The sequence below is a fragment of the Equus asinus genome, chromosome 12, assembly GCF_041296235.1.
Source record: "Equus asinus isolate D_3611 breed Donkey chromosome 12, EquAss-T2T_v2, whole genome shotgun sequence".
Lineage (NCBI taxonomy): Eukaryota > Metazoa > Chordata > Mammalia > Perissodactyla > Equidae > Equus > Equus asinus.
Genome location: NC_091801.1, coordinates 82920585 through 82942295, shown reverse-complemented (window position 1 = coordinate 82942295; position 21711 = coordinate 82920585). Strand labels below are relative to the sequence as shown.

At 64.8% G+C, this 21711-nt stretch overlaps 1 protein-coding gene across 4 annotated transcripts in view; it reads right to left on the bottom strand.

The window, feature by feature from the left end:
- PTP4A3 (protein tyrosine phosphatase 4A3) overlaps positions 1 to 19343 on the bottom strand; it is a 36893-nt gene extending 17550 nt beyond the window's left edge. The window contains exon 1 of one of the 4 annotated variants that reach the window (XM_070481704.1): positions 19253 to 19343. The gene's annotated coding sequence lies outside the window, so the exon portion shown is untranslated. Of the gene's footprint in view, positions 1 to 2338; positions 2517 to 19252 lie in introns of those variants that run through there. The other 3 variants (XM_070481709.1, XM_070481708.1, XM_070481703.1) reach the window with 3 other exon arrangements.
- Between the last annotated feature and the right edge of the window lie 2368 nt (positions 19344 to 21711).

Genomic DNA, 21711 nt, shown 5'->3' with positions numbered 1-21711 from the left:
CCTGCCCAGGCCCCTCACCCATGTCACCGACGCCCCTTCTACCCTGACTCCAAGGCAGCTAAGGACCCCACCTGAGACCCAAATTCGGGGGCAGCCTACCCTCCCTGCCCCCCATCGGGGGGGAATCTTGGGAGTCTCCAGCCCCCCAGCCCACCCTTCTCTCTCCACCACCCCCGCCAGACCAGCTGGCCCACCCTCCCCACCAGGGTGGGTGTCAAGAGATACATGTATTTCTATCTCGGAGGACGGTTCCATGGGTGCATGTCCCAGCTCCAGCCTCAGACTAGACCCGGGATCAAGGCCCACCTGGTGCAGCCCCACAGTGAGGCTTGGTGTAGGGCTGGAGTTAGAATGGCGGCCCTCAGCGTCCTGCTGCTCACACACCCTCTGTGGCTCCCTATGGCCTGCAAAACTGAGTTCTGACTTTTCAGCCTGGCCCACCGGCCCCTGCCCCTCCTACCCTTAGCCCAGGGGGAGGGGAAAGGGGGCTGTAGGATTCTCACCTCCAGTCACCCTTTTCTCTCTGCCCAGAATGCCCTCAGATACTCCTCACCCTCGAGACCCGGTGAGGGGCCCCTCATCCTCCAGGAAGCCCTCAGGACCCTCAGTGCCCAAGTTTCTCCCACTGAGTTTTCACTCCTCTGTGTACCTTCCCAGCACCCTCTTGGCTCCAGGCCCCATGGTGGGTGCTGAGGGTCAGGGTGAGCAAACCCCCATGACCCCACCCTCAGAGAGCTCCGAGTCTGGAGTGGGGGTTGGTGGGGGGACACATAATAAACAGGTAATGGATTGTGGCAGACAGAAATGACTTAGCGGGGAGGTTAATCAGGGAGACCTCTGTGAGGAGGTGGCCTTTGGGCAGAGAACATGGCAGGCACATGGTGTGGCCCCCTGAGATGGGGAACGCAGCAGACTCCTCGTGAGCCCCACGAGAGCTCAGGAGGCCCTTTCAGGCCGTCTCCATCACCCCGCTCCTGCACACGTGCACAGCCCTGCAGGCCAAAGACTACGAGCCCCATCTTACCCGGGGGCCAGACAGCGAGACGGAGAGAGCTGGCTTTCTGGGCCCGAGCCCAGGGTTCCTTCTTCTCCTCCACCAACGAATCACACAAATCTCACCCACTCAGAGCACAGGCCCCAGGAAGTCTTCACACACACCTCAAAGCCTTCAGAGCAGCCAAAGTGGACGCCGGAGGCCCAGCCGCCAACATGAGCCACCATCAGCCGCCGAGCCCCAGGAGAGGCCCCAGGTCCTCAACTCAGCCCAGGGACTCCTGCTTTGCACACAGTTATGACCAACCTAGAAAGCCATAGGTACTTCCAAACCCCTCAGGGGATGATTAAAACCCAAGATAACAACAGACGACTAAGCTGCCATTAAGAACAATAAATATTGTTATTAATACTAATAAAACTTTCACTAAAAATTAATTTTAATTAAAATTAAAATATTCATGATGGCAGTTACCACTTGTTGAGAGCACGCTTTCTGACACAGCCTAAAGATTGCAAGGGCCACAGAGATCTAAGCTCCTCTGTTTATTGGGGGGGCGGTCTGTGTCCCCAAAGCTCCACTGATTTGTTTTGTATGAGGGGGTTTGACAGGGCGCCACAGGTGGCTGAAGGATCAGAGGGGGATGTGAGTCTACACCCCAGCCAGAGAGGCTGTGGCCAAAATCAGCATCTCAATTAACAGTCTTACCAACCACAGATCACCGCGTGGCGGGTTCCATTCCCGCAGCACCTGACGATGACCGGGACAGCCCTGCCCACACCAGCTGGCCTGGAGAGATGATTCAAGAGCCTTCTTCCACTCCCCAATGGAACAATATACGAACAATCGTGCCAGCACTGCACCGAGACCCTCATTTCACAAGAGAGGGCACCACCGGGCTGGGTACCTACCCGAGGGGCAGAGGAACCACGCTGGACCCCACTGCTGGCTGAGGCCCCACTCTGCACTGTGACCCCGTCCCAGCTCCGGATGGTGCAGCAGTGGGGAAGGGACCGTGGGAGCGGCAGTCGGTCACCCTCCTCCTGTACCACTGAGGCCAGGGTACCCCCACCCGGAGACCCGGGCACACAGCAATATCAAGGAGGCTGCAGGGAGAGTGCAGGCTCCAACACGGTCAGCGTGGCCTCTGGAAGGAAAAGGCTCCATCCCAGGGCGGGCCCCTCGCCCCATTGGACAGAGAAAACCACTGAGGCTCCCAGTTGAGCTGTGAGCCCCGAGGGTAGCCTGGGGACCCGGCCCCGCCCCCTCAGGGGTCTGACCCCGGGCCCCCACCTCCCACAGCCCGGCCCCAGCCCAGGGCCGCGGGAGCCCGAGGACACTCACCGTCCGGAGTCCTGGAGGCCCCGGCGCCGCGCCCGGCCAGGCTTTATCCCGGCCACCCCCGCCCTCCCGCGTCAAAGGCCCTGGGCCCGCCCGCGCCGTAAATCGCAAATCGTGCCGGAGGCGGGGGCGCGGGTGGGGCAGCCCCGAAAGATCCCGCGCCCAGCTGGCCCAGCCAGCCCCCCCACCACCACACGCAGCGTGGCTGGGGCAGCCGGGAGGGGGCGGACTCTGGTCTGAGGTCCCGCGGGCACCCTGGGCCCGGGAAGAGGGCAGGAGAGCCCCCCTCCCTTTCTGGGCTGGGCTCTGGGGCCCGCCAGGGCAGAACAGTCCCCAGGGCCCTGTAATGGCAGGCAGCCAGAGCTGGAGGGGCAGGAGGGCGGGCACAGAGCCAGTGGGGAGGGGGGTCCCAGGCACCAAGGCCCAGGCCCTGCAGCCGGCGGGTGGGCGGGGACAGGGGGACAGCTGGGGGCTTCCAGGTCTCTGGCTGGCTCCCCCTGCCTGCTGTGGCCTGGGAAGGAGATCCTTGCGGGGGGGGGGGGGGGCTCACTGTACCCCCACGCCCCACACAGAAACAGCCCAGCCCTCTGCAACCTGCCCCCAAGCTAAGTAGCCCCCCGCTCAGGGGCTCAAGGTCTCTCCCAGCCAGGTTTGCCGAGAGAGCCCTCTGAGCTCAGTGCTCAGTCCCCAACGCCAACATGAGCAAGCAGGGAGAGGCCAGTCAGCCCATCCCACTCAGGCCTGGGCTCCAGCCCAGAAAAAGCACCAGGAAGTAGGAACCCCCAGTGGGGTAGGGGCTGGTCCTGCCTCCCAGGGCCAGGGTCGCTTGTTCCTCCCACACCAGGATGCTGCCCAAGTCATGGTGACATCAGGAGGGGCAGAGCCCTCTCCCCGACCCTGGGTGGGGGTGGGGGCATCTCAGGCCCAGCACAGCCCCCAGGACTGTACTCCTTGGGAGCCACCATGCTTAGGCTGCTCCTCTGCAAGAGGAGCCATGAGGGGCAATTTCTAGCTGTAGGAGGGGCCTCTAGCCCCTGCCACCCAGACGGCTGCCCCATAACTTCATCGCCCCCTGCCAGGGCATTCCCCCATCCACATGTCCCCACTGGTTCCCACTGGCTGCCCACCCACTGCCATCAGTCACCCTAACCCAGATGGAGGCCCCTCCCAAGGGCCGGTGGTGCAAGCTCAGCTGCATCGTGGCCCCTAGGTGCCTCAGCCAGTCCCCAAGGCCCTCCTGAGCCCCCAGCCCGGCCGCCTCTCCTGCTCCCCATTGCACCTACTGTGGCCCCTGCCAGGTGCTGTGACTTACACACCTGCCGCCAGGCCTTCGTCTGGCTGCGCCCCCATCTGACTGCCCTTCTCCCCATCTCTCCCACCCCACTGCACAAACCTCCCCTCGCCCAGCTGCCCTGCCTCCACCTCCCGTCCCTCTCTCTGGGCCAGTGCCAGAGGCCAGGTCCACCCAGGACCACCCACCACTCCAGTCCCCTTCACATCCCCCCACGGGAGGACACAGACCTCCGAGGATCCTGGTACACAAGTGGACAGTATGCCTCTGCTCCCGCGGCCAGGTCAGGGGCTCAGCACTCCCAGTGCTCATCCTCCGTCCCCCAGTGTGACCGAGAACACAACCCAATGGCCACTCTGTCCATGTGTACATCGGAGACACGTACACTCACGTATGCCACAAATAGGGACGTCCAGACCAGATGCCTGTACCAGGAGGGCTGGGGTCCCCACCACCCTGCCGCAGCCTAGCACCACCATGCCACCAGCGGCCCTCCACCTGCATGCCCTCTGATCCACACTCCCTCTTCCATGAGGCCAGGGAGGCCTCAGCCCAGGCTGGAAGTTGGAGCAGAAAGGGCGAGCTGTCCAGCCTCACACTGCCAGGGACCTCCACATGGAGATGGGGTGTCCACCCTTCTGATGCCCAGGGGTCCCACCTTGGTACCCAGAGGGTTGGAGCCTCCCACCATGGGCCCTGGGCCCGTCACGGTCCCTTCCGGGGCCCCAGCCCAGCCGTCTTGGAATGGACATAGCTGGACTCATCCCTGTTTCCAAAACTGCGGCCTGGGTCACAGGCAGGGTCCCAGGGCTCGCTACCTGCGATGGGGCCCCAGCATCTGCATTCACACACACGGCCCAGCTGACCCTGCACCATGGGGAGCAGCGTTCGCCCCCCCACCCCCGCCTCCCTGCCCGTGGAGCAGGAGGTCTGCTGATCTGAGACGCCAGCAGCAGCAGCAGCCCAGAGCCCATTATTCCGGAGTATGGCGTGTTGGACTGGGAATCCCGCCGCTCCAGGATTCTAGACAGGAGGAACAGAGCTTGAAAGCCAGCCCCAGCCTGTACCCTCAGTGCCCGGCACTCTCCTCTGGGGCCACGTTGGGCTGGCACCAACTCCTGGCACCATGCCACCGAGTCTCCAAGGCCCCTGAAGGCTGGTGCCCAGAATGGGCGTGGTGTCCCAGCAGGGCACGGAGTTTCACGGATCCACTTGGAGCTCATGGCCCTTGAGAGGCCCTCACACCCCCAGGCCCCCAGTTCCAGCCCCTGCCAGGAACGTGGAGGCCCCCAGGAGACCCAGAGGCGGCCCCCGAGTCTGGCCTCCCCAAGAGAGTCAGGACTCTCCAGTTCACCAGGCAGAGCGCCGGCCCCTCCCGTGCCATGTGCACACACGGGACCCTCGACAGGCAAAAGGAACCCCAGGGCACAAGCCCACCCCTGGGCCAGGGCCTCAGAGACCTGGAGTAGGTGTCATGGCCCTCGCAGAGGGTCTGTGTGGCCTAACAGTTCCGCACACTGGCCGGGGGAGGCTGCCCACCAATCCTCACCCACTAGGATCAGTTGGAGGCCCCACAGGGGTCCTCAGCCCATAAAGGGACAAGGCCTACACTGAGTGCCCACTGGGATGCCCAGGACAACTAAGAAAGTCCTCCCCACAGCTGATGTGTGTCCCCGGGCCCATCTCCCAACCTCTCTGGGTCTTCTGAGTCACCAGCACGAAGGGAGTATAACCGGCCCGTGGCAAGGCGAGCCAACAGGAACTGTAACCCACAGGTGCCCACCCCGCAGGTGCCCACAGACTTGTCCCATGGCCTGGAGGGCAGGGGGCGGGCACACAGGAGAGGAGCAGGCTCGTTAAGCCTACTCTGCAGAAGGGACCCAGAACTGGGCTGGATTCCACGCGCCCACCCGGGGCCCCCAGCTGCTCTCCGTGGAGGGGCAGCAGTGGCTCCTCCTCAGGACCCCTGTGCAGGGCAGGGCAGGGTCCCAAGTGAGAGGGAGACCCGGGGCACGGGAGAAGGGCCGTCAGCGTGCGGCCAGCCCCAGGCGGGCAATGCAGCCCCTCCTGCTGTAGTCTGATCCCAACAGGAGGCAGGGTCAGACCCCTCCCCAGCACCTCAGGGGAGGGGGCCTCCGCCCTCAGACAGGGCAGCCAATCCCCTACGCCCACCAGCCCCTCTGTACCCACTTGGGAGGCAGGGAGCAGAGCTGGCCTGTCCTCCACAGCAGGACCCTGTGGGACGGGTGCCCAGCAAGCTTTGGGCCTCAGGGGTGACGGGACCTTGGGGCATCAGGGCTTGGTGGCCACTTGTGCTCATCACCACCCCTAGAAGCTGGCCAGAGCAGGAGGCATGCACATTCTGCCCACGTCACAGAAGAGGAGACTGCGGCCCAGCTGGAACCCAGGTCCACAGGCCACTCACGGCCCTGAGTCCACACTCGGCCACTGCCCAGCTCACCACTCCTCGTACATCCCATGGATGTCCCCTCCCTAGGCCTGGGGTCCAGTCCTGTGAAATGGGGGGAAGGCCCGAGGACCGCTCCATGTAATGGCCTCACACAGTGCCCTCGACACAGGCCCCTCCCCACACCCACCCTCAAAGCAGTCCTGGAAGGCACCCATGGCCCCAGGGTATGGATGAGGACACTGAGGCCCAGGCCGAGCAGTCAGTGACTTGCCTGAGCCCACACAGCTAAGAGGGGCTGAGCCAGGTTTCGGAGCCAACCCAAGGTGGGCACTTCCTATGTATTTTCTCCTTAAAATAGCCCCTGAAGGGGAAACTGAGGCCCAGCCCTCTGAAAGATGTCCTGGCTCCAGGAGGCCCCATTGCCAGCGCCTGCGCTAGCCCCAGGAGCCCCCTGCCTGCCCAGAGTGCAGGCCACTGGGGTCAGGGGCAGGAGGGGGCCACGAGGTCACGGAGGTGGCCAGGCTGCGGGCCAAGGCCCAGTGGACGCGCGTCAGAGGGGCCGCGGGAAAGAGCTCTGACCTGGCCTCGGGAGGCCACGGCCAAAATAACCGGCCGCGCCGCCCGGACCCAGCGGGGTGCACGTAGGCCTGCGGGCTGGGCGCTGCCAAGCCGGGTGCAGAGGTCACGGCTATTTCTGGGCCAGCCTGGCAGCGAGACGCAGCCCCCTGGCGCCCCAAAGAGCAGGCGCGAGGGCGGCCGAGGCTGGCAACAGAGAGGGGCCTGCGGGCGCGGGGCCGAGGGCCCGCCGCGGGCTGCCTCTCGCTCCTCACCAGGTCCCATCAGAAGCCCGTTCAGGCGAGGAGCGCGTCGGCCTCATGCTGGCCCCGTGGCGTTCTCGGGCCGTCTCGGTTGCCGGGCCCCGTGCAGGGTACTCGGGGACCCGAACCACCCAGGGGCTCTATCCCCCACGCCTCAGCAGCCCCGCCCCGAGCAGCCAGGCCACAGGAGGGTGACCGTGGCCCAGACGCCGCTGTGTGCCCCTACGGGCGCCTCACACCCCACCGGCCCCCACGCCCAGAGGGGCCATCGCTGCACCGTGCCCGGGACTCCACGTACCCCATACAGTCACCACCTCCCATAACCTTGTGGGTGCCAGTGACCGTAATACCAACGGGAACCAACCCCGAGATGGAGCCTCTGCCCTAACCCAGGCCGGGCAGGTTCTCAGGGGACCCGAGGGGAGGGGACAGCTCCCTCCTGTCACCCCAAGCCCAGCGTGGCTCCAGCATCGGTCCCACACTCTTGCTCAGGCTATGGCTACTGCCCGCAGAACCGGCCCCTCCCACAGGGTCCCCAGCTTGGGAGCCTGGACTGGGTCCCATCCTGGCTCCCCCATTGCCAGCTGTGTGACATTAGGCACATCTTTCAACCTCCCTGTGCCTCAGTTCGCTCATCTGTAAAACGGGTTCGCTAGAAGCTCCTCCTTCGTGGGGCTGCGGGTGGCTGTTCTCCTGGAGTCTGGAAGGACGCTCCTCTTCCACGCAGCTTTGCCCGAGCCCCTCAAATGCTTCTGCAGTGCTGGGCACCCACGGGCCTCTGGCAGGACTCTGAGGTCCCCAGGAGGATCCACATTCAGGTTTGTGGTCCTCCCAGTGGGTTCCTCAGGGCACTGCAGGGGGCTTCTTTCCCACAGCACGTCTCAGAGACCGTTCGTCTCTGATACGGGGATGGGGGGCAGCCATCAGCACATTTCCAGAATGTTTTTGACACCAGGCACTAGCGATGGAGGCACTCACGGAAGACCCCCTCAGCAACGCCAGGCTGGGGCAGCCTCGGGCCCCAGCCTCCCAGCGGCCTCCTGGCGCCCTGACTCCCGCTCGCCTGTGTGGCCGGGTCCAGCTCTCTGAGCTGGCGCCTCATCTGTGAAATGTGACCACAAAGACCCCGGCTCGTGGCCAGGAAGAGCGTCACAGGCGGGCCACACTGGTTGTCACTGCGGTGACCGTCACAGCAGGGGTGGGGGCAGAGGCCAGGTCCGGCCACCCCCGCACCCTGACCCCCTGCCTGGTGTCCCCACATTGTTCATGCCATGGTGACACTGACTGAGGGTGGCGAGATGAGCTCCTGGCTGCAGGTGTCACAGGCCATGACGACAGCCCAGACTGGAGGAAGACCCCTCCCCAGGCACCACCACGCGCCAAGCACGCCACCCTCACCCCTGCCCCTGCCAGCCCTGCGGCAGCCTGGCCAGCGACATCAGACAGCTTTCCCAGACAGCAGGCAGCAGAGGGCCCAGCACAGTGTGTCCAGGGAGCTGGGCATCAGGACCCCAGGCCACCTGCACGGCTGCCTAGAGCACCTGCTTGCTCCAGGGAAGGGGGCAGGTAACCATCAGAACCGGTGTCCCGAGGGAAAGCCCCCTCTCCCGAGCATCTGAGGACCCCCCAGGAGGGACTGGAAACCACCGGGCACTTTATAAGGCGCCTTCCAGCCTGGGGTCTGCGCTGGGCCCTGCTCCCTCCCGAGGCTCTGGGCATTGCTGGGGCGCCCAGCACGGGTGGCGGGAGGTGCGGCCGCAGCCACCAGGCTGGCAGGCCTGTGACAGGCACAGCGCGGGCCACTCCCAGCCGGCTCCCTGCCTGCTCCCCACACAGGAGCAGACTGAGCCCCTCTCCCTGGGGTGGCAGCACTAACAGCCTCGGACCCTAAAGGTGGGGCAGGGGCCAGGGAGCTCAGAGGACAGGCCCCAGGGCCCGGGAACTTTGTCCCACTCAGCAGCACCATGCAGTCAGATGGACGATGCAGTTCGCAGGCCTCCCCACACAGAGCCGGGCCCGGACTTGGGGGGCCACCACCAGTCAGCCCCTCGGGAGCCAGGAGCCCCGGGGCTGCACCTTCTTCACACAGGGCAAAATGCCCAGAGCTGGGTGGGCGAGCGGGCCTCGGGCCCCTCCTCACAGGGACCAGCCAGGAGAAACGAGGAAGTGTACAAGGACAGAACGGGCGAGGCACATACTTTAGAGGTGACCAAGGTGTGCCCACTGCTCCATCTGACCCCAGGGCAGCTCTGAGCCCGGATGGGGCAAGGACTGCGTGCAGAGCAAGACGGGGCTGCCCAGGGCCACGCTCAGACACTGTGCAGTCCTCGTCTGTCACGACCCTGTGCCGCACCCCGTGTGCACCCGGCCACTCAGGCTCGACAGACACCCGGGGGGAGACACTGACGACAGACTCTCGACAAACAGGAGCCCAGGCCGTGCGCATTGGGGACTGATGCTCGCACACGTCAACCTGTCCCTAAGCCTCCCCTCCTTCATTCACTCAACAAACCTCACCGTGGCAAGGCCCTCGCTCAGGCAGGAGGGAAGACGGCCTCACTCCGCTTTCCAGCGCTTCTCAAGTCCCCGCCGTGTCCCAGCGCAGCGCCAGTGTCAGCTTCCCTCTCTTCTCTAAGAGCTAACAAAGTCCCTCCCTGCTGGCCGCCAGGGCAGAGCTGGGTTAATCCTATTCTGCAGACTTTAACCGAGGCCCCGCTCTGGCCAGGCTGTGCGGGGCAGGGCAGCTGTTTAAATTTCCTTTTCTTAATTGAGATGAAATGCACATAACTTGACGTTGACTATTTTAACTATTTTAAAGTATGCACTTTGGTATTTTTTAGTACATTCACAGTGTTGTGTTATCATGACCACTGTCTAATCCCAGAACATTTCTATCGCCCCAAAAAGAAACCCCACACCTGTTAGTGAGCCTCCCCACGACCCACCCCAGCCCTGGAACCACTCATCTACTCTCCGTCTGTACAGCTTTGCCCTTTCTGGACATTTTACCTGAATGAAATCGTACATTATGTGGTCTTTTGTGTCTGGCTTCCTTCACCCAGCACAACGCTTTTAAGAGTCATCCATGTCGTAGTGCAGACCAGGACTTCGTCCTTTTCCACCGCTGAGTAATATTCCACTGTGTGGAGAGACCACATTCTGCTTATCTGCTCCTCAGCTGACGGACACTGGGGTCACTTCCAGATCTGTTTTCATTTCACCCACAGGGCCTCAGCCGCAGCACATCCCAGGGAGCGATGCTGGACATGGGGGCCGTCTCAACAAACACCCACAGGCATCCATCCCGCCGAGACCCCACAGAGTACCAGAACAGCAGGAGGCTTAGATGCCAACTAACACAACCTGGTGGAGTCCTCCACGCGCCCAGGTGTGGGAAGAAACCCCGGGAGGGAGTGAGGGGGCAGACGGGGTATGCAGGGGGGTGCAGGCCTGGGGGTCCGGGGCCATGGTGGGCAGGATCTGGGTCCACACCTGGGGGCACCTAGCTGGCCCCTTCCCGGGCCCAGGGGGCTGCACCAGGCTGCCGAGGGCACTGGGCAGGTCGGGGAGGGACAGAGGTCCCAGCAGACAGACAGGTGGGGAGGCGCCCTCCAGGGCTCCAGGCTGGCCCGCTGGCCTCTGAGGGCGGGGAGGTTTGTCCAAGCGCTTTTAGAAGTTAAAACACAACTAACGCACGAGTGAGCACAGGCGGGAGATGCATTCGCTGGGGAGGGAAGGGGCAGGAGGCAAAGCCGGCTCAGAGCAGAATGAGGGCGCGCTCGCTCACAGACAAGAGCGAGCGCCAGACAAGAGAGGAGCACAGAGCCAGGTGGTTCCACGGGGCGACACCTCCCTCACCCGTGCAGGGGCCACCTTCCCTGCCAGACAGACACCTGCAGCTTCACGCGTGACCCCCTGGAGTCTAGGCCCCATTCAGCCACAGCAGCACTGCAGACAGCCCTGAGAGTGGGACTGCCCTGGGCGGCCTGCTGTACGACACCCATAAGGCACTCATTGCAGGGCACGCTGTCCCCCTTTGGCCTTAAGAGATCCAACCAAGAAGGGAGAATGGGGGTGGGTGTGCGGGGCGGAGGGCACAGCCTGAGCCACGGCCAGGAGGCAGGCCAGGGTGGAGAGCAGAGAGGTGTCCAGGCTTCGGGGGAACCCGCAGGGGCTGCTCCCGGGAGGGCAGGCTCCGGTGGGCATGGGCTCTCAGCATCCCTGCAGCAACGGGCAGGTCTCTGCCATTGCAAATCCAGGTGTGTCCCAGGACTAAGCAAAAGAGGAGGGAGCGGAAACTCCTAGAATCCCCAGCGGGCCCAGGAGCGCCACCCCAGGGCGAGTGGGGGGTGACAGGTGAGATGATAACACCTGGGCCAGGTGCTGCCTGGGGGGAGCTCTGCCCAGAGCCAGCCCCTACCTTCGCATCTGGGTGCCCCTGCCCCTGCCCCTCCACTTCCTACCCGGTGACACCTAAGTCCATCCTGTCCTCCTCAGCTGACACCCTCCAGTGGCACTCAGAAAGAAGCCCACACCCTTACGCCCGAAGGCCCACCTGCCGACCCCCCTCTCCCACCGCTCCCCTGCTCTCTCTGCTGTAGCCTCACCTGCCTTCCTGCCATTCCTGCAACTTGCCAGCATGGGCCTGCCTCCGGCCCTTTGCACACACTGTGCCCTCTGCCAGGAGCACTGTGTCCTCACAGTATCCTGTGCTGCCACCAGGCCTCTGCCCACTCAGTGCCACCTACCTAAGACCCCCGCCTGGCACCACCCTGTCCATCTGAATCCCAGCTCCTCGGAGGCCCAGTCACCAGCTGACAATCACCTAGCCCTTCTGGACGCCACGGCTGTGCTGGGGTGCAGGGGAGCTCACGGGGAGAAAAGCGCCGTTCCTGGCCACAGCAACCAGGTGGGGACCCTGGGGGCCAGCACTCCCAGACTCAGCCCAGCAACAGCAGGAGAGGGAGAGAGGCCCTCGGCTGCTGAGGAGCCCCCAACCGGACCCCTCAACACACCGAGACTCTCCCACTTTCCACCCAGTTTCCAGCCAGACCCCCTCACAGGAGGGGAGGGGCGGGGGGACCCCCATCCTGTCATACCCCCAGGAAAAAACACTCTGAGGAGCTGACGCCAGCTGCTGTCCCGAGGCCAGCTCCCCGGGCTCCTGACCCTCTGCCCAGGGTGCCCCAACACCCCTCAGGCTGCTCCCATTTCAAATGCATCTCAGCAAGCGCCAGGGAACCCAGCCACCGCCTGGGCACGCACACAGCCCACCGTCTTCTAAAGACTGCACCCTCCCTCTGCTTCCATGTTCTGTGGGACCTAGTGTCTCATGACAAGGCAGTGGGGCAAGGCCGCCCCTGCTCAGACCCAGGGTCAGCCTAGGCTCTGCCCTGGAGAGGCGATCCTCTGCAAACGGGGTGCCGGCACCCCAAGGGCGGCTGTGAGGCTGGGTCACAGACTAGCAGACCTCGCACGCAGTACATACGGGCTTGGGAACAGCCAGCGACCCTCCCGGGACAGGCCCACGACCGCCCTCCTCAGCCCGTGGATGCCCCTGGAACATCCACTCTCGCCCAGGACTGGCCGATGGACACGCCTCCCACCGCGTCTCCTGGATCCCGGATCCCGACCGAAGCCCTGGTTCTCACGCTCACTTCCTCACGGGGAGGGTGGGGGACACTCGCCTGGCCCCAAACCCCAGCACATTCAGGGAGGGCTCTGCCCACAAGGACCCTGGGCCACAACCTCCCAAAGGGAGGAAGGAGAGGAGGGGGGAGGGGAGAGGGAGGAAAAGCAGTGAGAACACAGGCAGGCCAAGAACTAAGGGGGGGAGAGGAAGAAACCAAGGCTGGGGATGCTCCTCGGCCCCCCGTGGCTGGCCAGGCAGGGCTGTCTGAACCTCGAGCCCACCAGGCTCCTGAATGCGGGAGGCAGCCAAGAACACAGGACACAAGGCCATGCTGGGGTCAAGGTCCCTCCTAGGGCAGGGCAGGCCCAGCTGGCAGTGTCCGTGGGAACAGTCCCCAGGCCTGGCGGGCCACACTCAGGCCAGTCACTGGGCATCGCAGTGGCCGCAAATGCCAGGGCAGCTGGGCACATCCCAAGGGGCAGAAGCCCAGGCCCAGATCCTGCTCCGGGCATGTCTGGATCTACAGGCTGCTCTGGGGGTCTTGTGGGGGGTCAGAGGAGGGGCGGGAGAGGTGGGGGAGGGGTGGAGAGAAAGGGGTCTGCAGGACTGTGACCACCCCTATGGTCACCATCCCCCCACTGTCACCGTCCATGCCCCAGACCCTACCCCCTCTCTACCTTGCCTCCTGCCACCTCCACCCTCTCAGCCCTCAGACCCACCACACGGGGTGGCCTCCGACCCTCTGCCTGCACCCCTCTCCCCACTTCTCCTGGACACCTCCTCCTCGACCGTCAGCTGGCCCCAAGGTCTCTTCCGGTGGCCCCCCCACCCCGTGGGATAGCAGCCCCTCCTCTGGCTCCCTGGACCCCACCCTTCCCCAACATCACACAGACGACCCACGGCTGAGGCTGCCGTGGCCTCGTCCACGTTCAGAGACTGTGACTTGGTGGGCCACGGCCGCACTGGGCCCTGTCTGGGGCCCAAGCTGGGGGACGGGGTAGCTGACAGGGTGGATGGACAGATGGACACCCTCGACGAATGATTTAACCCACGCTCCAGGCCACGTGACACGGTGGGCCCTGGGGCGCTCAGCTGCGCCTGGCTCTGTCCTCCGCATTCCCTGCCCCCACACTCCAGCTGGGGACCCCCAACCACTGGCTGTCCTCACAGGCCTGGGGGCCCCTCGGGACGGCCCTTCCGGTGACTTCCTGCCAGGGCAGCAGGGGGAGGGGTAAACAAGGCCTCCAGATGGCTTCCTGCCGCTGCCCAGCAGCCGTGGGAACGGCCCAGCCGTGCAGGCCACGGAGGAGCGGCGGGAGCAGGGAGGGCCGCGTCACCCACCACAGAGCACCCACTGCGTGGCCAGGCCGCCTGGGCCCACCCCCCCATGCCTCCCAACATCCCCACAAAAGGGCTTTGCACCCCCATTTACAGATGGGGAACTGAGGCACAGACAGGCAAGTTATACCCCAGGCCACAGCAGGACAAGGGGATGGCCGGTATGGCCCCAGGCCGCTCTGCTAGGACCGCACAGCCCTGGCTGAAGGAGCACTAGACACCTGCCTTCCACCCCAGCCCCATGTCCCACCCTGACACCCTGAGCACGCACTCGGCCTCAAATGCCTAGCTTTCCCGCCTGGGAACCGAGGTGGTGACAGCAGCTGCCACACAGCTGACCGTGAGGGTCAGTAAGGGTCAGGGAGGCGTCCCAGACGAGCTTCACCGCCGGCCCCGCACAAGCATGTGGTGATACCACATAGGGTGATGCTGTTCAACAGGCCCTGAGCCCCACGGGGGTCTGCCTTCACCTAGCCCCCTTCCTAGAGCCCCCTCTCTCCAGCTACTGTGACGCCTACATCCTTCAAGCCCAGGCCAGATGCCACCTCCTCCCAGAAGGCCACCTTGACTTCCTGCCCCACCACGGCCTCAAAGTTTTGGGTCTCCTGTGGGTCCTATTCACCCACGGCTCCCTCCTGGGTTCAAGACCATCTCTTTCTGCTTCCTCCCATCCCCCACAGGGGCCAGCACAGGCCTGGGTCACCCCACAAGAGGCACTGGGAGGCAGGAGTGAGGCCAAGCCAGTAGCCTGCACCACCTACCCGTCTACGCAGCAGCCAAGACGGAGGTGATGGGGGCGGGAGGGACGAGGGCCCTGTTTATAAAAGCCTATCACAAGGGTCCTGATTAACAAACAAGGGCCAACAAGCGCCATCAGGGGAGTGGTCCACAGTCAGCATCAAGGGAAATTTCAAGTGAGATGCAGAACAGCGTGTCTGGGCCGTCTGCTCCTGTGAAGTCAAGCGCAGGCCCGGAAGCCCAGGGCCCACAGCAGCCACGGAGTCCTGGGCTGTTTGCATCATTAGAAGGAACCTCACTAAATCTGTGATTGAAACAATAACAACACAGAGCACTGTTTGAATGTTGTCTCTCCCCGCACATGAGCTCCCAGGGCCAGGCGGTCCTGTCACTGCAGGACCCCAGGCACTCTCTGCCCACCCCCTGCACAGGGCCTGGCCCAAGAGTACAACTTGACAGACAGGGAAACCGAGGCACCCACGGACAGCTCTTCCCGAGGTCACAGGCCTCAGAGAGCGTACACGGCGAGCCTCCATGATCCGGTCACACAGGGCAGGTGCAGGACTGGAAGCAGGAAGCCTGGCTAAGGCGGCTGGGGCTTCACCACCAAGGCCATCAGCTTTGTCCGGACCCCTCACCCAGTCTGCTGGGGGGTCCGTGGTCTGCTCTAAGCTCCCCATTCTCCAGACAAGAAAACCGAGGTCCAGGAAGGGCAGGGGCAGGCCCAGAGAGGCCGGCAGAGCTGGGGCCACGGCTCTGGGCTCCCTAGGGCCGTGTGGAGCGGACAGTGAGGTCACTGTGGGGAGCCCCGGGCAGTCCCGGGCACCCCCTGAGTTCCGCATGGCAATTCCCAGCAGATGGGCCACCGGGCAGGCGGCCAGAGAGGATCGGAGGCCAGGAGGAAGCCCAGCAGCTGACCCGGCGAGGAGATGAAAGGAAGGAGGGAGATGTTTGCTTTGGCAGGGCCCAGGCCAGGCGCGGGGCCGAGGGGGCTGCTGTCCCGACACCAGCAGACAAGGGGGAGGTGGGGGGAGCCAGCAGGAAGGGGCACGACTGCAGCCAGGGGCAGAGCAGATAAGCAGGTAAAGCCCCCGTGTGCAGCTGCGGGGGTGGGATGGGGCATGCGGGCGGGTGGGCAGGAACTCTGGGTGGGGTGGTGGGGAATCCTCCGCACTCTCCGAGCCTCTTCCAGGAAGCCTGAGTCACAAGAGGGGCCCCGGGGCCAGGAGAGCAGCCAGCCGGGAGCACCGGTCCCATGGGAAGGGGACGGGCAGAGCCTCGCACCCGCCTCCTCCAGCTGGGCCAGCCCCGGCTGCGGGGTCTCTGCGGCGAGTGAGGCCGTGGGAACAGGCTCCTCGGCTCCCAGGGGGGGTTGGGGGGATGGAGGAGCCGCAGAGAGTAGGTCAGAGCCCCCTTCTGCAGAAAGGGAACCTGAGACCCCAGAGGAGAAGAGTTGGCCCAAAGCCACACTGCCGAGGACCTGCCATCGACTAGCACGCTCTGTGCAGCCAGGCAGGGACGCACCCACCCCAATGTCCTCGGCTTAGAGTTCTGTTCCAGCCCACAGCCCCCAGCCCTGCACCCAAGACCCCCAGGCCCCCATGGTGGGAGCCTTCCTCTTGATGCCCCCACTTCTGGCCATAACCCAGGGAAGTCGAATCCCTACAGGCCCTGCTCCATCCCACCGTCCTGCTCTAGAACATTCCAGGGCTCCTGCCACCCCATCGCCAGGATCGGAATCAGGGAACGGAACCACAGGCTGCTGCAGTGGGCGGGGGGCCCAACCTTCCATCTGTCCACATTAGCAATGGTGCTTCCTGCCTGGGGACATCAGAATCTCCTGGGGATGTGCGTGTGCATCTCAAAGAGCACCAAGCACCTGGGGGTGCCTCCCAAGACGACAAACACTGATCTGGTACAGCCTCTTATTTGCTGGTGCAGGACGGAGACCGAGGGCGGTGACGCCCACCCCCGGGGTCACCCAGCAGGAGAGGGGCCTTGAACCCACCTTCCGGGCCCGGCCCCACCAGCCTCTCGTCCAGCAAGCAACTCCTGAGCACAGGACCCTGGGCTCTCCTCCCTGCTGGCCCCAGCCCCGCCGGGCCCTGAGCAGGGGCTCTGGCCCCAACACCTCTGGGCACCACTTCGTTCACGGTTGGCCTGCACCGACCTTCCAGGGTCCTGCATCCCAAGCTTGTCCCATCCAGGACTCAGCCAAGCTCGAGCAGAGCACACAGTAGGTGCACAATAAAGGTGGTGGCCTGGAAGATTCAGGACAGAGCAGGGGTTAGTGGCACAGAGGCCTGAGACCCTGGGACAGTGGGGGGCAATGCTGGGCTCAGGCCTGAGTCTGGACAAGCAGTCTCCGAAACTCCCTGCCCGCTGTGCCAACTGGGAACCGTGGAAGCTCACCCCAGCCACCCTGACAGACTGTCGCCTCTCAGAGAGGAGAACACCGGTCCCCACGAGGCTCAAGCCGCCTCGACGCCCGCTGAGGCTGAGACCCCCAGGCACTGGGGCTCGTGTCGTCCAAACATACACACCACCACCTGCCTTTCGAGGGCTGGCAGGGGACATGCGCCCAGCTTCCCCCCCAACTCCCTGGGTTCCCAGCTGAGGCCTGGGCAGGGGAGGGGACGGGCCCCAGGCCAGGCCAGGGCCGGGCAGCCAGGCAGCAGGTGGTCATTGCGGCAGGAAGTGGGCCTGGCTGAGGCCCTTCCACCCACCCTGGCCTGGGCCAGCCTCCCAGTTTACCGAATGGGACACTGCCCAGCCCGCACAGGGGACTCGGGTCACGGGGTCAGACGTGGGGTCCGACAGAAGGGGCCTCCTTCCTGAGCCACCCTGCCAGAGGCCATGTGACCTCAGGAAGCGAGGAGCCTCGCTGAGCCTCAGCCTCTCATTGCACGAGGAGTGGACAATGCCTCCCGTTGTCAGGGGGTAGACAGGATGGGGTGGGGAAGGGGCCTGGCTCCCAGCAGGCGCCCCACACACCCTGGCAACTCCCTTCTCCCAGCCACGCTTCCCCACCTCCCACCAGACCACCGGGCACTGAAGGCAGGGCCCACGAGGGCAGGGCCACATCTGTTCTGTTCCCTGGTCCTCAGTGGAGGGAGCCCACCCGGCAGAGTGGGCCCTGGACACACGCACCGGTCAGCACACACAGCCCCATCGGCTACACAGTGTCACAGTCCCAAGGGAGACACAGGATGCTGAGGCTGAGCCCAGCGTGGGGCCTGGCACACTGTGTGTTTGTGGAGGGGGCAGCCAGCTGCACCACGGCACATTCAAGGGGCACCCTGGCATTCTCACTTGACCAGGACAGCTTCTCTCCTGAATACCTGCAGTGAGGGTACCCGGGGATGGGGGGCGTGGGGAGACCCCCATGCCTGCCTCAGGGTGGGCTCCCGGCTCGGCGCCTCTCTGGTTTACTCCTCACAGCAGCCTGCAGGGTGGGACAACCAGCACCCCCTTCACGGACGAGGAAACAGGCTCTGGTTAGGTCTGCAGCTGTGGGGTGGACGTCTCCACCTCGCAGGGCCTCGCCGAGAATGAGGTTAATAACCTCGTGGGAGGCTGTGAGGTCAGTGGGGCAGGGTGCTGGCACAGTACTGCACAGGGCTTCCATTTGGGCAAGGCCACGGGGGCACCCTGTGGCCATTGACGGCATCTGGTCCACAGTCCCCCGCACTGCTCCAGCCTAGAAGCAGGGCCCCCTCAGTGCCCACACGCCACACTGGCGCTTGGCACCCGCTGTCGCCTCACAGCAGACCACAGAGCCCACAGGCCAGGAGAGGAGGCACGGCGCATGCCCGTCTGCCAGGGCTGGGGTGCCCAGGCACACTGCGACCTGCTGGCCTGGGCCCCAGCTGCCCTCAGACCTGCTATCTCAGAGCAGACAGGCAGCCTTACCTCGACAGCCAGGCTCTGACCTGTGGGGTCACCACGTTCCTCCCAGAAAGCGCCGGGCTGGGCTGATGGCTGCTCTCCCACCCACCCCAACCCCACCGGCCACCAGCTGCCACAGGACATAGGAGCCTGTCAAGAGCCACCTGTTTAATCCCTGCGACACCTGGGACAAGGCAGCTGACCCCTTCTGCAGGCGGGGTACTGCCTGGGGAGATGAGGCTCCGTTGCCGGGCTACCAGCCCCAACGCGGGTCTGAGCCACGGTACTGGGACCTGGAGCTCAGCCTCCGGCGACATCCGCTGGCATCCCCCTCCTACCCCGGGGCAGAGAAGCCCAGTGGGGTTCTGGTGGGCAGGAGCTCTAGAGAGCACGTCCCCCGAACTGTGCAGATGCGGATACTGAGCAGGGAATGGGGGCAGAGCCAGATTCTGCGCAGGACCTTGGGGAGGATGAATTCGGGGTAGCGGGTTTCCCGCCCTGCAGAAACAGGAGGGTCACGCCTTCCAGCCCGAGGCGTCCCGTTGCCCGCAAGGCGGGGAACGGCAGGCTGCGTCCCCAAGCCCGGCCTCCCGGGCTGAGACCCTGCACGTGGCAGCCCCCCGCCGGGCCCGCGCTCCTGGGAGCGGCCGCCCGGCACAGGGCGAGGGTCTCGGGACGCGCCTCCGCGGGGATGGCGGCCAGCCCTCCGCCTGCGCGCCCCGGAGCTGCGTCCGGAGCCGGGGCCGCGCCTGTGCGCCCTCGGCCCCGCGCGCCCCCGCCGAGCGGCGCCGAGGAGACTGACCTGGCGGTCCGGCGCCGGCACGACGGGCGGAGAGCTCGGGGCGCGCGCGCACGTGGGCCCGGCGCGCAAGGGCGGCCCCGGCCCCCGGGCGCGCGGCCGGCCGCCGGTCACGTGGGCGGCGGGGCCCAATGGGAGCGCTCCCCACGCCGCGGTCACGCGGCCCGGCGGCTCCGCGGGGCGGGAAGGGGCGTGTGGGGCGGCGGACAGCGGGCGCAAGGGTGGGTTTGCCCAAAAGTGAGGATGAAAAGGGCGTGTGCGCCGGGGCGGAGGGAGGGGATCCGGAGGCCGGGGGTTACAGGAAACTTCTGCAGTCCTCAGTTTCCCCCATGTCGATCGAAGCTGAGCCCCACGTGCACGGGCGGGGTTGCTGGGAGCGCGTGGCCTGGATGGTGCTTACAAGGGGGCCACACACAGAGTGGCTGCTGTCCCTCTGAGGGCCGGTGGTGGGAAGTGGGGTCGCGTGGACGGACCCCCCCTGAGCCCCTGCGCTCCGCCACGCCTCCGTACCACGCTGCCACGTGGGGGGCCAGCCGTTCCCGCCCCCAGCCAGCCCCTGGGGAGATCTTAGGGTGCCCCTTGGGGAGTGCGGAGGGGGTTCCCTGTGGGTCAGCCCTTCCTAGGAAGGCTTATGGCTAGGCCAGTGGTGGCGGGGGAGGAGGCCCAGGACAGAGGGGGAACAGAGGTGGGCATGAAAACAAGCCGGGGTCTCCCTGGGGCCCATGCACCCAACCCTGTCCCCCACACCAGGGTCATTGAGCCCCCAGCCCAGGCAAATGCCCAGGCTCGAAGCCTGCTCCAGTCCTGCCTCCACTTCCCCAAGGAGGACGCCCCTCGGTCCATCGGCCCTCAGCAGCCGTAGTGACCGCTGGAAGACAAGAGTGAGTGCCTGCTCTTCTGCTGAACCCTTCAGGGTGGCACCTCACTGTCCCAAGGCCAACTGACTGGGACCAGGGTTGTCTTCCAGGCTTCCTCCATGTGCCACCTTGCTGCTGCAGCCTCAGGCACCTGCTGTTTCTCCAACAGTTGGTCCCACCCTCCTCAGGGCCTTTGCACTTGCTGTGGTCCCTTTCAGCTGTTACCACCTCTGAGAGCTCCATCTCCGTGGCCATCCCCTTCTCAGCCCCACTGTGCTCTCAGCTCTGCCAGAAAGTCCCCCTGAGCAGTTAGAACACACATCACGGTCTGAGTGGGGACCTCACCTGTGTCCCCAGCTGTGTCCCCAGTGCCCAGACCAGCATCTGGCACCCCGAAGATGTGTGCTCGGTAGTGGATGGGGGTGGTTGGATGGTGCCCAGAAGCCCCCAATTCCTCCCTAAGGAGCAGCAGGGGGCGGAGGGCAGAGCCTTGCCGACCTGGGTGTGAATCTCAGTTCACCAGCATATTTAACTCCCACACAGCCCTAAGAGGTAAGGCCTGTTCTCCCCATTCTGTAGATGAGACACAGAGAGGTTAAGCACCTTCCAAAGATCACACAGCAAGTCAGGAGTAGAGCTGCTCCAGGGTTCCCACGTTTAACCAGAAAGCTGGGGTTCCCTATCCTGGGTGCATTCAAGGAGAGAACAACAGGCAGGTTTGCTGTTGGTCCAGCAACATCTGGGGTGCCTTCCAGCTTTGAGGTCCCAGGAGAAAGGAGCCCTCCGCTGAAACGGGAGCTCAGACCCCACTAACGCTGCCCATTTCCCACTTTATTTTAATTATTAATTGTTTTAAGTGTTTAGCTTGACCTAGCCAGAGCAGCACATTCTCTTCCAGGTCTTTATCCCCCACCTTGCCATGGGGCGGTGGGTGTGGCCTTCCCAGGCTCACAGGCGGGGTCTCTTTCATCTCCGTGTTCCTTCCCCAGATGTTCTCTGAATGCCGACCTCGCACGGGTACTTACACCCGCCATCCACCGAGTGCACACCGTGCCGGTGGAGGAAGGACGGCCATCCCATTTTGCACATTAGGAAACTGAAGCTCAGTTAAGGCCGAGCGGGCACTTGACCCCGGGGCTGGGGAGGCCGGAGCGGGCACCCACGGCTGGGCGGAGTGGGCGGGGCAGGAAGGGACGGGGCAGGAAGAACCGTGATTTCTTAGCAGAAGGGTTGGCTCACACTGACCCCCTTTACCCAGGAGATAACGGAGGCCACCGCCCAGGTGACGGCTGTGCGAGGGAAGGCAGAGGCCGAGTCCTCCCTGGGATAGAGGGTCCCATCCCCACCTACCCCCAGCCACCGGACCTGCCCACCAGCCCCAACAGTGTGGCCCAGAGGCGGCCCCCGCTGGGAGGGGCGCACAGGACGAGGTGGGTCCGGAGGAGCCAGACCGGCTGGGCGCTGGGCGGGCAGCATTAGCAGATTAGCTCCGAGGAGGACGAAGCTGAGGTCAGTGCTAAGTGGATTTCCAGAAAGCCATCTCCAGCCCAGCAGGCCTGGCCCCAGGTGGGGCAGGACCACAAAGGAGGGGCCCCCGTGGGGGGC